This window comes from Lactuca serriola, chromosome 4 (assembly GCF_051521515.1).
Source record: "Lactuca serriola cultivar US96UC23 chromosome 4, Lser_US96UC23_V15, whole genome shotgun sequence".
NCBI classification, from domain to species: Eukaryota; Viridiplantae; Streptophyta; class Magnoliopsida; order Asterales; family Asteraceae; genus Lactuca; species Lactuca serriola.
Window position 1 is genome coordinate 361,929,613 of NC_136411.1, and position 13,925 is coordinate 361,943,537.

The following is a 13,925-nucleotide window of genomic DNA, read 5'->3' on the forward strand; positions in this document are numbered from 1 at the left end:
GGGTCATGGAAATTGATGCCAACTCAGGCATTAACACCATCCGCATTCGACATCTGGAAGAAGCACTCGAAGGGACGAGGAGATCCAATGACGCACTGCGATAACAATTAACCACCGAAGTCGCAGAACTTCGAGTTCGCCAGAGAGCTTACGAACGACACCTCCGAGAAGTGGTTCGTCAACTGGCAGATATGAGGATTCGCCCTAGGAATTCTCGTCGTCGTTAGAAGATGTCTAGTACATCTTTATCTTTTGATTAAGGAATAGCCTTTAGTATCTGGGCTTTAAGTAGCACTTGTCGGTAAAATATTTCTAACTTTCAGTACTCTAATTAGGAATCTAGAAACTGTCAACTTTTCCGTATGGTATGATGTAAGACCTACTGCTAGGTCGATTTTCCCCGAACTTATTACATCAATAATACCAGTAATATTGACAGCCATCTATTCTGTGGGAAAATCCTTGCACTTGTGTTTTCCTACTATTATTCCCTATTGTAAACTCAACTTGTACGCTCATTCAACTGTTGGACGATGGCTGTTTAGTCCATGTGTCACTCTCACCCTACATACAATTGATTCTTACCACTGTATTTGTCCTTATAAACTTATAGCTGAAAGATGCCTCCTCGCAAGTCAACAAGACGTAATCCTCCACCCCCACCACCACCTCCTCCTCCTCTGGTCATCGATACAGCAACCCTGAATGCTGCCGTAGCTACAACAGTGGCAACTGCCATGGCTCAATATCACTCAACTAACAACAGCCGAGGTGGAACCCCTGTTGAATCTACTCACGCTGAGATCCCTGTGCGCACGAGAGAGTGCTCCTACAAGGATTTCACCAATTGCAAGTCGAAGTCCTTTCATGGGACCGGCGGAGTCATTGCCCTCTTGCAATGGTTCGAGAAGACTGAATCGGTCTTCGAAATTTGTTCACGCCCTGCGGCGAGCAAGGTTAAATATGCCGCATGCACCTTTGAAGGAAAAGCTCTGACGTGGTGGAACGGCCACGTTAAGGCTCTAACTCTTGTCGGAGCCAACGACATGGGCTGGGAAACAATGAAAGACCTCATGATTGAGGAGTACTGCCCGAGGGGTGAAATCCAGACATTGGAGTAGGAGCTGTGGGGCCTAACCATGAAGGGCTCCAACATAGTCGCTTATACCACCAGATTCAGCGAACTAGTGGCTCTCTGCCCCAATATGGTTCCCACTGAAGGGAAGAAGATCGAGAGGTACATCTGGGGGCTGGTGCCTCCGTATCAGGGAAATGTCCTATCATCAAACCCTGCTACCTTCGACAATGCCAAACGACTGGCACAACGACTCATTGACCATGGAGTCCAATCCCCAACAGCAACAACAACCCTAGTCATCGCAGAACCCTCCAAACCCGCTGACACTAAGCGGAAGTTCTGGGATGACAAGAAGAAGCAGCGAGCTACCAAAAAGCAGCAAATTGTGGCTGTACATGCTGCGATAACCCCTGCAGCTGCTACTGCTCCGGTGAAGCAATAGCTGGAAGTTTACCTCAGTGCAACAAATGCAACTTTCACCACAACGGCCTCTGCTGTGAAATGCAGTGCTCTAACTGCAACAAGAAAGGACACACTGTCCGTTTCTGTAAATCTCCGGCAAGGCCGATTAACCAAGTCCCCGGTACGGGCGTAAGCCAGGCTTGCTATGGTTGTGGTGATGTGGGCGACTATAAGAGGGACTGCCCCAAAGCAAAGAATGCAGGTGGAGCAGGGAGAGTACTGGCAATAGGCCATGGGGAAGCGGTTGCTGACCTGACGGTGGTGACTGGTACATTCCTTCTCGATAACTCTTATGCATGTATTCTGTTCGATAGTGGAGCGGAGCGAAGCTTCATGAACCATAAATTTGCTCACATACTTAAACAACAACCGCACGCACTTAGAGAACAATTCACGGTAGAAATGGCTAATGGGAAAATAGAAAGCACCAGGAGCATATACTTAGGATGTACTCTAACTCTAGATAACCATTCATTTCCAATCGACCTCATGCCGGTTCCAATTAAAAGCTTCGACGTTATCATCGGCATGGATTGATTGAGTCTTCATCGCGCCGACATCATGTGCTATGAGAAAGCAGTCCGTCTAAACCTCCCGTCTAACAAAATTCTAGTCGTCTACGGTGACAAACCCGGTACAAGTCTTCGTATTATCTCCAGTATTCAAGCACAAAAATATCTTCCTAAGGAATATCGTGCATTCCTTGCTCACGTTGTCGATACAAGCCTAGAAACAAAAGAAATAAAAGACATTCCAGTAGTGAGCGACTTTCCAGACATCTTTCCAGAAGAGCTACCAAGTTTACCTTCGCAACGACAGGTCGAGTTCAGAATCGACTTAATTCCAGGAGCTACCCCAGTAGCCAAGTCGCCATATCGATTAGCACCAGCTGAGATGCAGGAACTATCTGGTCAACTTAACGAACTTCTCAGCAAAGGCTTTATAAGACCGAGTTTCTCACCTTGTGGAGCACCGGTCTTGTTCGTTAAGAAGAAAGACGGATCATTCCGTATGTGTATTGACTACAGGGAACTCAACAAACTGACGGTCAAAAATGGTTACCCTCTGCCTCGCATCGACTATTTATTTGACCAACTGCAAGGGGCGAATTATTTTTCCAAAATTGATCTGAGATCCGGATATCTCCAGTTACGAGTACTAGAGGAGGATGTTCCAAAGACAGCCTTCCGAACTCGTTACGGACACTACGAGTTCGTGGTGATGCAATTCGGATTGACCAATGCGCCCGCAGTCTTCATGGATTTGACGAATTGAGTATGCCAACCTTACTTGGATCAGTTCGTTATTGTCTTTATTGACGACATCCTAATCTACTCCCGAAGTAAGGAAGAGCATGGCGATCACCTGCGACAAGTTCTAGGAACTTTACGAATGGAGAAGCTCTATGTGAAGTTCTCGAAATGTGAATTTTGGATCCAAAGAGTCGAATTCTTAGGACATGTGGTAAGCGAAGAGGGAATCCATGTGGACCCATCCAAAATTAAAGTCATTGAGAACTGGTCAGCACCGAAGACGCCTACATAAATTCGTCAATTTTTAGGTCTTGCTAGCTACTACCGCAGATTCATACAAAACTTCACCCGCATTGCGAAACCCCTTACAACACTGACCCAGAAAGGTGTGGCCTTTGACTAGGAAGAGAAACAGGAGAGAGCGTTCCAAACTCTCAAGCGAGCTTTGTGCACGACACCAATACTATCCCTCCCCGAGGGGATAGAAGATTTCGTTGTCTACTGTGACGCGTCAAATCAAGGGCTCGGTTGTGTTCTGATGCAACGGGGTAAGGTCATCGCCTACGCCTCGAGATAGCTGAAGACACACGAAGTCAACTACACCACACATGACCTTGAACTAGGAGCAGTTGTGTTTGCCCTGAAGATCTGGAGACACTACCTGTATGGCACAAAAAGCACCATTTTCACTGACCACAAGAGTTTACAACACATATTCAATCAGAAGGAGCTCAATATGTGCCAACTACGATGGGTCAAGCTACTCAATGACTACTAATGCGACATTCGTTATCATCCGGGTAAAGCCAACGTAGTAGCAGACGCCCTAAGTTGGAAAGAATATTCTGGTCGAAGAGTCAAATCATTGATGATGACGATCCATTCATACTTGTCTACACAAATTCAGGAGGCTCAACTTGAAGCCTTGAAACCTGAACATGTGGTGAGTGAATCCCTCAGAGGAATGGACAAGAACTTAGAAACCAAGGGTGGCGGAGCCCTATATTTCATGGACCGGATCTAGACCCCAAAACACGGTGGTTTTCGAGACTTGGTCATGACCGAGGCGCACAAAACTCGATATTCCGTCCACCCAGGTTCAGATAAGATGTATCTGGGTCTTAGGAAGTTATACTGGTGGCCTAACATGAAAGCAGAGATTGCTACCTTCATAAGTAAATGCCTTACTTGCGCAAAGGTTAAGGTCGAATACCAGAAACCCTCTGGTTTACTGCAACAAACAGAGATCCCAGAATGGAAGTGGGAGCGGATCACTATGGACTTCATAACCAAGTTACCCAAGACAACGGGTGGACTTGATACCATATGGGTCATCGTTGATAGATTGAGCAAATCTGCACACTTCCTGCCTATCAAAGAAACTGATAAGATGGAGAAGCTCACGAGAACATACATTAGAGAAATCGTTCGACTGCATGGTGTGCCTATATCCATTATCTCCGATAGAGATAGTAGGTTTACCTCAAGATTCTGGCAATCGTTGCAACATTCCCTAGGAACAAGGCTAGACATGAGCACAGCCTACGATCCTCCGACCGACGGGCAAAGTGAGAGGACCATTCAAACACTGGAAGATATGCTGAGAGCCTGCGTGATTGACTTTGGAAAGGCATGGGATACTCATTTACCTCTTGTCGAATTTTCCTACAATAACAGTTATCACACGAGCATCAAGGCTGCCCCATTTGAAGCCCTCTATGGCCGGAAGTGCAGATCCCCTCTGTGCTGGACTGAAGTGGGTGACACCCAGTTAGCAAAGGGGCAAGTTTCTGACAGTACACTCACAGGCCCGGAAATCATTCGGGAAACGACGGAGAAGATCGTTCAGATCCGTGAACGATTGAAAGCCTCCAGAGACCGACAGAAAAGCTACGCCGATAAACGTAGAAAACCGTTGGAATTCCAGGCGGGTGACCGTGTTTTATTGAAGGTCTCACCCTGGAAGGGCTTAATACGCTTCGGAAAGCGTGGAAAGCTAAATCCAAGGTACATTGGGCCTTTCGAGATACTCGCAAGAATTGGCCCAGTAGCTTACAAACTCAACCTACCGAGCGAACTTAGTAACATACATCCTACCTTCCACGTTTCAAACTTGAAAAAATGTTTTTCCGACGAGACTCTTGTAATCCCACTCGACGAGATCGAGATCAACGAGAGCCTCAACTTCGTGGAAGAACCTGTAGAGGTCATGGACCGTGAAGTCAAACAGACAAAACAAAGCCGCATCCCGATTATGAAGGTTCGCTAGAACGCCAAGCGGGGGGCGGAATTCACATGGGAGCGCGAGGATGAAATGAAATTGAAATATCCTCATCTATTCGCTTAGTTTTCTGTAAATAACTTATTTACTTATATTCTAATTTCGGGACGAAATTCCCTTTAGTAGGGGGATGATGTGACAACCCGAAATTTCTAACTTTCATTTTTCATTGTTATCAAAGATTAGCTTCGTTTTGCTATTCTATAATGAGGTTTTTGAGTCTAAATGAGTGCTTAAAGCCTAGTATAATTGAGATACGTGTCGTAGGATGGGATAGATAGAGTGTAGCATTGGAAAAATGGGCCAAACACACTAAGTTAGGTGTGTGTGGCCACACACACTCAACCACACACACCTCCAACCGCTTATAACCCTTCATACAATCATATATGATTCAAACACTTCATTTTAAGTGTTTACTAGTCCCTAAGGTGGTCCTAAATTCATTAATTAGTTGTTTATAACACTAATTATATTCATATATGTGCCGATATATGCTAAATAGGATTCGCGTGTGTACTCAAGTCACCACTTGACACCTAGCAACGAATCCAACATTGTCATCAGAACCACTCATTACCGGTGAGTTCATACCCCTATTAATCAAATATTTAAATGTTTTCAATGCTTTTATGGGGGGGGGGGGGGGAATACAAGTTGAATACTTATAGTTATTACATTAATCACATGTGATTAATAACTACAAACCAAAGATTTTATTTTCGTTCAAACTGTTTATCAAACTATTTTACTTCAAACTGATTTACAAATCCTTGTACTCATCAAATACTTTTATTTAAACTTTGTTACACTTATTATAAATTGCATGCCTGTATATGTATATTTATATAAGCAATGTTTAAGAGGCTTAGGAAGGCCATCCGCCCTATTTCCTTTTCCTCGATTTGGATGTGGTCTGGTGGGATATTGGGTAGCCGTCCGAAGGTCGTTTCAATATTAATTATATATATCATGCATACATATATAGACATAAAAGTACTTCCATATTCATGCATACTAGTTACATCATTAGTAAGCTACCATCGGGGTAGCACAGGGTTATACTATTACTATTGCTAGATCAATGTGTCAGTTCATTCATGAGTCAATACATATTTCTAAGAGAACATATACAACTATACTAGAAAGAGAACATATAACTATACTAGAAAGAGAACATATACAACTATACTAGAAAGAGAACATACACAACGATACTAGAACGAGTAACAATACATTACATATACATATATACATTTACATAAATGTGATCCACTGTATCGGAGCATGCCTTCAATGTCATGGCCCGAGTTGTAGCCAGAATCTCTTGGAGGGAGAGCGTGAGTTTGCGTATAGATCTATACTGGATTGACTATCCTACACCTTGCTGCTAGCTACAGCCGGACCTGCAGGTCTGCGGGTGCCAAACTTCATACCTTTTTATGACCTACATTTGTCGTTGTTATCCCGTCGATAGTATGGTACAATTAATCACATGATACCTTGATATAAATCCGGTTTAAGGTAGTTAGTACGGCAGTAGTTCCTATAATACAACACTACAGTACTACATTAATTTACCCTTTACAATTATTTAGTGATCTTTTCACTTAAACAATATTGTACAAACTATATTTTTATAATGATAGTTATACTTGGGAAAATTACACATGCTTACAAGAAACAAACACACAAAACAGTTATGCCTTGATAGAAGGCTACTTTTGGTAGAAAATATAGGATTTTCTAGGAGATTACAAACTTTTACAAACCCTACAAACATCCATATACTTTTACTACAAATGATTACAAACTCTTACTTCAACATCACGTTTAAACATTTTGACACAAACACCGACACTAAATACTTATGAACTCACCAGCTTTAATGCTGATAAACTCTTTAAAAATAACTTGTATTCTCAGGTCATCAGTAGACAGGTACCGAGACCAGCTTTTGAGAAGATGGAGCGCATTCAGGACTCATCCCTTTATTTTGATTTACATTTTTGGTGTCTATAACTGTACAGAACACACTTGTATTAAAATTATATATTTAATGCAATGGATGATGTTGTTTGCTTGTTTACTATTACTGTGTTGTGGTACTTTACATGACGTCCTCCGCCCCAGAACGTTTCCGCCGTTCTCGGCTTTTGGGTGTGACAGGGATTATAGTTAGCTTTTTGGTATTGTATGTGGGTGACATACTACTCATAGGAAATGACATCCCAACTCTGCAGGAAGTTAAGTCCTGGCTTGGGAAGTGTTTCTCTATGAAGGACCTAGGAGAAGCTGCCTATATTCTAGGGATAAGGATCTTGAGAGACCGGAGTAAAAGACTAATTGGACTTAGTCAGAGTACCTACTTGGATAAGGTGCTGAAGATATTCAGCATGCAGGACTCCAAGAAAGGAGAGTTACCCATCTAGTGTAATGCTAGATTGAGTAAGACACAAATCCCTAGTACTGAGGCTGAGATAGCAGAAATGAGTCGAATACCTTATGCTTTGGCTGTAGGATCGATCATGTATGCTATGACGTGTACTCGACCTGATGTAGCCTTTGCCCTAAGCATGGTTAGCAGGTATCAGGGGAACCCTGGCAAGGCACACTGGACTGCGGTAAAGAATATCCTCAAGTACCTACGGAGGACTAAGGACTGGGTCCTTACCCTCGGTGGGAGTGATGACTTGAGAGTTGTAGGTTATAGTGATGCTAGCTTTCAGACGGATAGGGATAATTTCCTCTCTCAGTCAGGCTGGGTCTTTACCTTAAACGGAGGAGCAATTTCTTGGAAGAGTTCCAAGCAAGAGACAGTGGCTGATTCAACTTGTGAATCAGAGTATATTGCAGCTAGCGAGGTAGCAAAGGAAGCAATATGGCAGAAGAACTTCATTGGAGACCTTGGAGTTGTACCAGCTATTAAAGAGCCAATGGAAATTTTCTGTGATAGTGAAAGCACTGTTGCCTTAGCCAAGGAACCAAGGGATCACGGGAGATCCAGGCACATTGACAGAAAATACCATTTTATCAGACATCGAATAAAAGAAGGACTCCTCGTGGCAAAGAGGGTATCATCGGACGAGAGTCCAGCAGATCCCCTCACGAAGGGACTGACTCAGGTTTAGCATCTCCAGCATGCTCGGAGCATAGGGATGAAGGATGATATTAGATTTAGTAGTTAGATAACCTCGAAATTTGTAAAGTGTAATTGACATTAGATGATGAATAAAAGGTGTTTTATTTATGAGTAAAGTGTTGCTTTCTCTTGTCGATCGTTTACTATATTTCTTTTGAATGTTTTGACTTCCAGAATAATTATGTTTGGTATATCATATTATTCAAATCTCCACAGTCGGTCATATGTTGGAAGTAGGTATGAATCAAGACTGTCATGATTGGTTGCAAAGGTCTAAGGTGTTGGACATGGCTACAACAATCATGAGTGCTCATAAGTTCTAAGCATTGGACTCAACCCACGCTCACTGGAATCACTTCATGGAATTTATCTCAAGTGATCATGAGACGGTAATATCATATAAGTATTCAAACCTAGAGATATGCTTTGTTACTTACGAGTTGGTTATGCATTGATTGTATGAAAACGCATTGGTAACTCGAGTTTATAAAACATGCTTTTGTGTATAATTCAATGAGTGGTAGAACAAACATATGAGTCGAAGTTTATCTGTTCCTTCTTGGATTAGAAGCTGATATCTGGGCCCTTCGATGTTTTTTTTGACCTATGTACCGGGCCCGGTCAGAACTAAGTTGATGTGTTCAATTAAGTTCTTTGTCAAACAAATCGGAAATCGAGAAACAATCTGCTGGACAATAAGTAAGACATTGTTCCATGTATTTGTTTGGCTGATATCTAGAACAGAGGATTATATGATCACTTATCTTAAATGGCGTATCAACATCTTCTCAGTTCCGAGAGACCTTGAAAGAGCTACGATTGTCGATCGGTTCCTGAAGTACTGCAGTAATGGTTATTAGACTTATCCAAGTGGGAGACTGTTGGATAAGGTGTCTAAGTCCATAACTATTTCTGGTAAGTACTTGACCCGACCCGGCATGGTCCATTTTGGTTGCATGGCAACATGAAATTGGATAGACTAAATGAGAGAAAATAACACTTGGAGATTATTAATATATTATAAGTTCTAATATATTAATAATATTATTTGATTAGTTTGATCAAGAATTAATTTAGAATTAATTAAGTGATCAAAAGATAACTAATTAAATATATGGGTTGATTATGTAAATCATCCATATCTTGTATAGTGGACTAAGAGGCTCCATGGATTATCAAGTTGGGTTCCACCCATAGGATGCTCCATAGGAGTTACAAACCCATGGGTCATGGAAATGAAGAGTCATGACACATTAGGGTTTACATGGTGTAACCCTAGATGTGTCAACACTATATAAGAGTCCCATTCTCCACCAAAATCGGTTATACATATGAAACAAGAGGGCTAGGACGATTTTAAGAAGTGTGTGTTCTCTTAAAAGTCTTTCCAAGAGCATTTGGTGTTGTGTGAAGCATTTGAGGCATCACACTTGGGGTGCTAGGCTCACAAGGTTTCAAGGAACATAAGCAACAACAAGGTAAGTTATTCTATATTTCATTCAAGTTAAAAATTGTTCCCCATGTATGCTAGATAGGAATATAACCTTGGAATTCAACTTTGCATGATAATTAGAAGAACATAGATCCAAGGTTATTAGGATTTCATGTACACTTAGGAAGTGTTAGAATGCTCAAAACCCATCAATCCCTACTCATGTGACCTGGCTGACCAGAACTAAAACATACTAAACCCATCAATCGACACGCCCATTGCGCGACTTACCACATTTACTGTAATGGCTTTGGCCCTGCTGGCCTCTGATGTGTGAGTTGGAAGTCTTGGGCTTCTTAGCCTATCCCAACGATGTCTGAACTTGCTCTGGCTTTTGCTTTGTCCGAAGATCCAACTTAATCTCTGGCGCATAGGCGTTCTCAATCATATCATTTAGGGTCATGCACCCCGAAAAGCTCACAAACTCCCCGATATTATCCATCAGCATGTCATGATATCTTGTCTTCTTCATATCCTCATCTATAGTGTACTACGGAACCAAAAGAGCCCTCTCCCAGAACTTGGCAGTAATCTCTACCACAGTCTCAGTATTCTGGTGAAGGTCCTGGAACTCCCTCGCCAGCTTTTGTACCTTGATCACTGGTGTAAACTCCCTCTGGAGCCTCATAACAAAATCCTCCCTTGTCATGACTGCCACTGTCGAAGATCCAATAGCTCGACTAACTCATCTCACCATTCACATGCTCGGTCCATCAGCAGGTAGGATGTGAATGTTGGGTTTTGTATACTACAACATCCTATGGTGCACATACAACCCTAAATGATTTGGATCTATGTTTTCTCTAATTATACATGCAATATTGTTTCCAAAGCATAAACCCTACAACTAGCATAAAATTGACATAAACAACATAAAGGTGAGTTACAGAATTACCTATTTGTTGTAGCTTGTAATTTTGGCCTTTAAGAGCTTAGCACCTCAAATGTGATGTCTCAAATGGTTCACAAACTCCATGAACAAAGGATGACTTTTGAGAGAGATTCTATGCACTCCAAATCGGTTGTGGGTACTCGAAGAACACACTAGGGTAACCGAGTTTAGCTATAGGGTGACATATATATATATATATATATATATATATATATATATATATATATATATATATATATATTGTAGGATTCTAAGAGTCCTGGTTAAACCCTAGTCTCTTTTGATCAATAAATTAATTCAAAATTAATTCTTGATCAATACTAATTAAATAACATGACTTCATATTAATATATTAGAAATTATAACCGATTAATAAATCATAAATAACCTCTTCTCAAAAATCCATCCTATCAAATTGCTTTGGTGAAGGCAACCTAAATCGACCATGATACTCTCGGGTCAAGTACATACTAATTATAGTTATAGGCTTAGGCACTTAATCTAACAGCCCCCACTCGGATAAGTCTAATAACCATTATTTCAAGTACGACTCCATAACCCGACTAATAATCGTAGCTCTTAAAAGCCATTGTCGAACTCTGACCTAGTCAATGACGCGTCCATTAGATAAGGGATCATATATTCCTCCATTCTACAAGATATAATATGGACTGAGACATGGATTATAATCATTCTCTCTGTCCATCTGTTGTTTCCCGATTTTTGATTTATAACAACTGACTAATTGAACAAATCAAATCAGTCCAGGCTTGGCCAAGCGCTTTGGGTGTCATCACTAAATCATCGAGGGGCTCACATATATCACTTTTATCCCTATATGAGTAAAAGGAATGGATAAACTTCGACTCATATGCTTGCTATATTTACTCATCAAACCACATACAACAATGCATTTTATAACACCAAGTTACTGGTGCGTTTACGCATCATCAATGTGCAACCGATTTGTAAGCTACAACTCACATGTCTCTATTTTAAGAATATAAGATATTATCGTCTCACAATCACTCGTGATAAAATCCATGAAGTGATTCAAATGAGCATGGGTTTAATCCAATACTTGAATCTTATTCCAAGAGTACTCATGAACACTGCAGCAAACTTGTGATCTCTCTAAAACAACTAGACAATCTACAGTCAGATTCATGACAGTCTTGCCTCAATACCTACTTCCAAAGTATGATCAATTGTGGATAGTTTGAATAACCTAGTTCTTCGGGAAGTGAAAACATGCAAAGTGAAACACAAGAATAATCGAATCCAATATGGTCTCAGAACTTATGAATATAAATAAAACACCTTTTATTTAATCACCATATTGATTACACATTATTCATTGTATAATGTTTTGATTAATCAACTTAATACTTGAATTAAAACAACGGTTATGTCATGCTCCAAGAATGCTTACTATGTTTGCCAATGGTCCTTTCTTTGTGAAATAGATCAATTGAAAGCATTTCAATGATGCTCATTTCACAATTCCAAATCCTTATCATAAATGTAAGAATACCAAATTCTTTCCATTTGCTATAATTTGTTTTGATTCTAAACTTATATGCAATGATCCTCTTGTAATGACTATGCACAAAAGTCATAGAGACTTGGAAACAGCCATTACAAAGTATTCCAATGGAGATCAATTCCATGGAAACGAAGTCTCACATTCAAAGTACATTGCTTTGAACATCCTTCTTGCATTAAGTTTTCTAATCTTATACAGATTTAAAGAATAACCTCCACTTGTGGAAATAGTTTCATATTCCCATTTTGACTATCACGTCTGAACAAGAGTTACCACTTCTCAGATTATGTCAACATGATCCTTCCAAAATTTACAATATACTTCCAATTGTCCATAAGCAACCAATCTTTGGTAAACCTCAGATTGTCCTCGACAATTGCTTAACCATTTTAGTCATATCTCGTTCTAGTCCCTTTTTCCTCTTAATGCCTTAAGCATTTGGAAAATTAGAACAGATTAATGTTATAGCATAGGTAATCGATCCTATACCCGAAGCATATGCGATACGATACATAATGTATTGCACAAAGACGTAATACTTTACCCGTCTCTTCCTATAACATTTCCATATATAGAATTTCCTAATGTCAAATCTTTTCAACATAACATTCATATATATCCTTGACTAAATTTTATTAAAGTCTCAATCTAAGCTTTTAGATTTGAAATGAAGTATAAATTCCTCTCCCTTGATTATAGCAAAACAACTTTTCAAACCCTGCAACTTTACAAATTGAAACTTTTTTTTTCTATAATTAACATTGCTAACTCACAACACTTAACATAATAATTGTGCTCCCATTAGCATAATAATTACATTCTTATTGGCATAACACTTATGCTCCCACTAGCTTTGACATGTATCCAAAAATCAGTTGGACTTCTAGAAATCAATACTTATTGATTTTCTTACCAAAGTTCAGATTTGTAATATGAGATTCTTTGATAAGACTTTATCAAGGCTTCTCAAATTCGTACACCTTTCCTTAGATAGCTCACATGTGTGTCTAAACAATTTTAGAACTTACAACAATAAGTCTCAAATGTTTAGACCTTTTCCATTTCTCACAATTCGAACTATGAAAGGGATGTCGTAATCATAATCGAATTTGAGAATGAAAATATCACAATTGCTAACTATTTAAAATCTACTTAGTGAAAGCGTTTCCTCACAATCACTTTCATGAATCGGAGAGAAACCTTATGGCACTTAGATTTTATGGTATATGTGTTCCTATCCATGTGAATTTGTCAAAACCATAATCACAAGACAAGGTTAGTGAAAAATCCAAACTCATGTGGACTGAACTTGTTCCATCTTAATTTCTTGCCACCTGGCAGCTCAAGGGCCTACCATTGCTTCCAAGTTGTTATGCAACCAATTGAGCACTCATAAAACTCACATGCATAGTCAACTTTAACTGGAATGGGCACAAAAACAAGAATATGTCAACACGATAGGTTATAAACCTCAAGTCGTGTGCTAGTGATAATCTAGTTCCATGATACCCTCCTAGATGGTACCGAACATCATGGGGGTGACATCCAAAACACCGTGAGTAACCTCAGTTGCTATGAGCTCTCGCCGCTTCTGATAATCTAGTTCTACACCAGAGCCAGAATCAGAACCTGAACCTGAACCTAAATCGGAACCTCCTCCTCGAGTAATCACCACAATCCTCAAACGGAAACACAAACATATAAACAATCAACATATGACTCGAGGGAATTTTCACTAAAATGTCTCCTTAGAGTCTCCAGAAATGCTCTTGTCTCAAG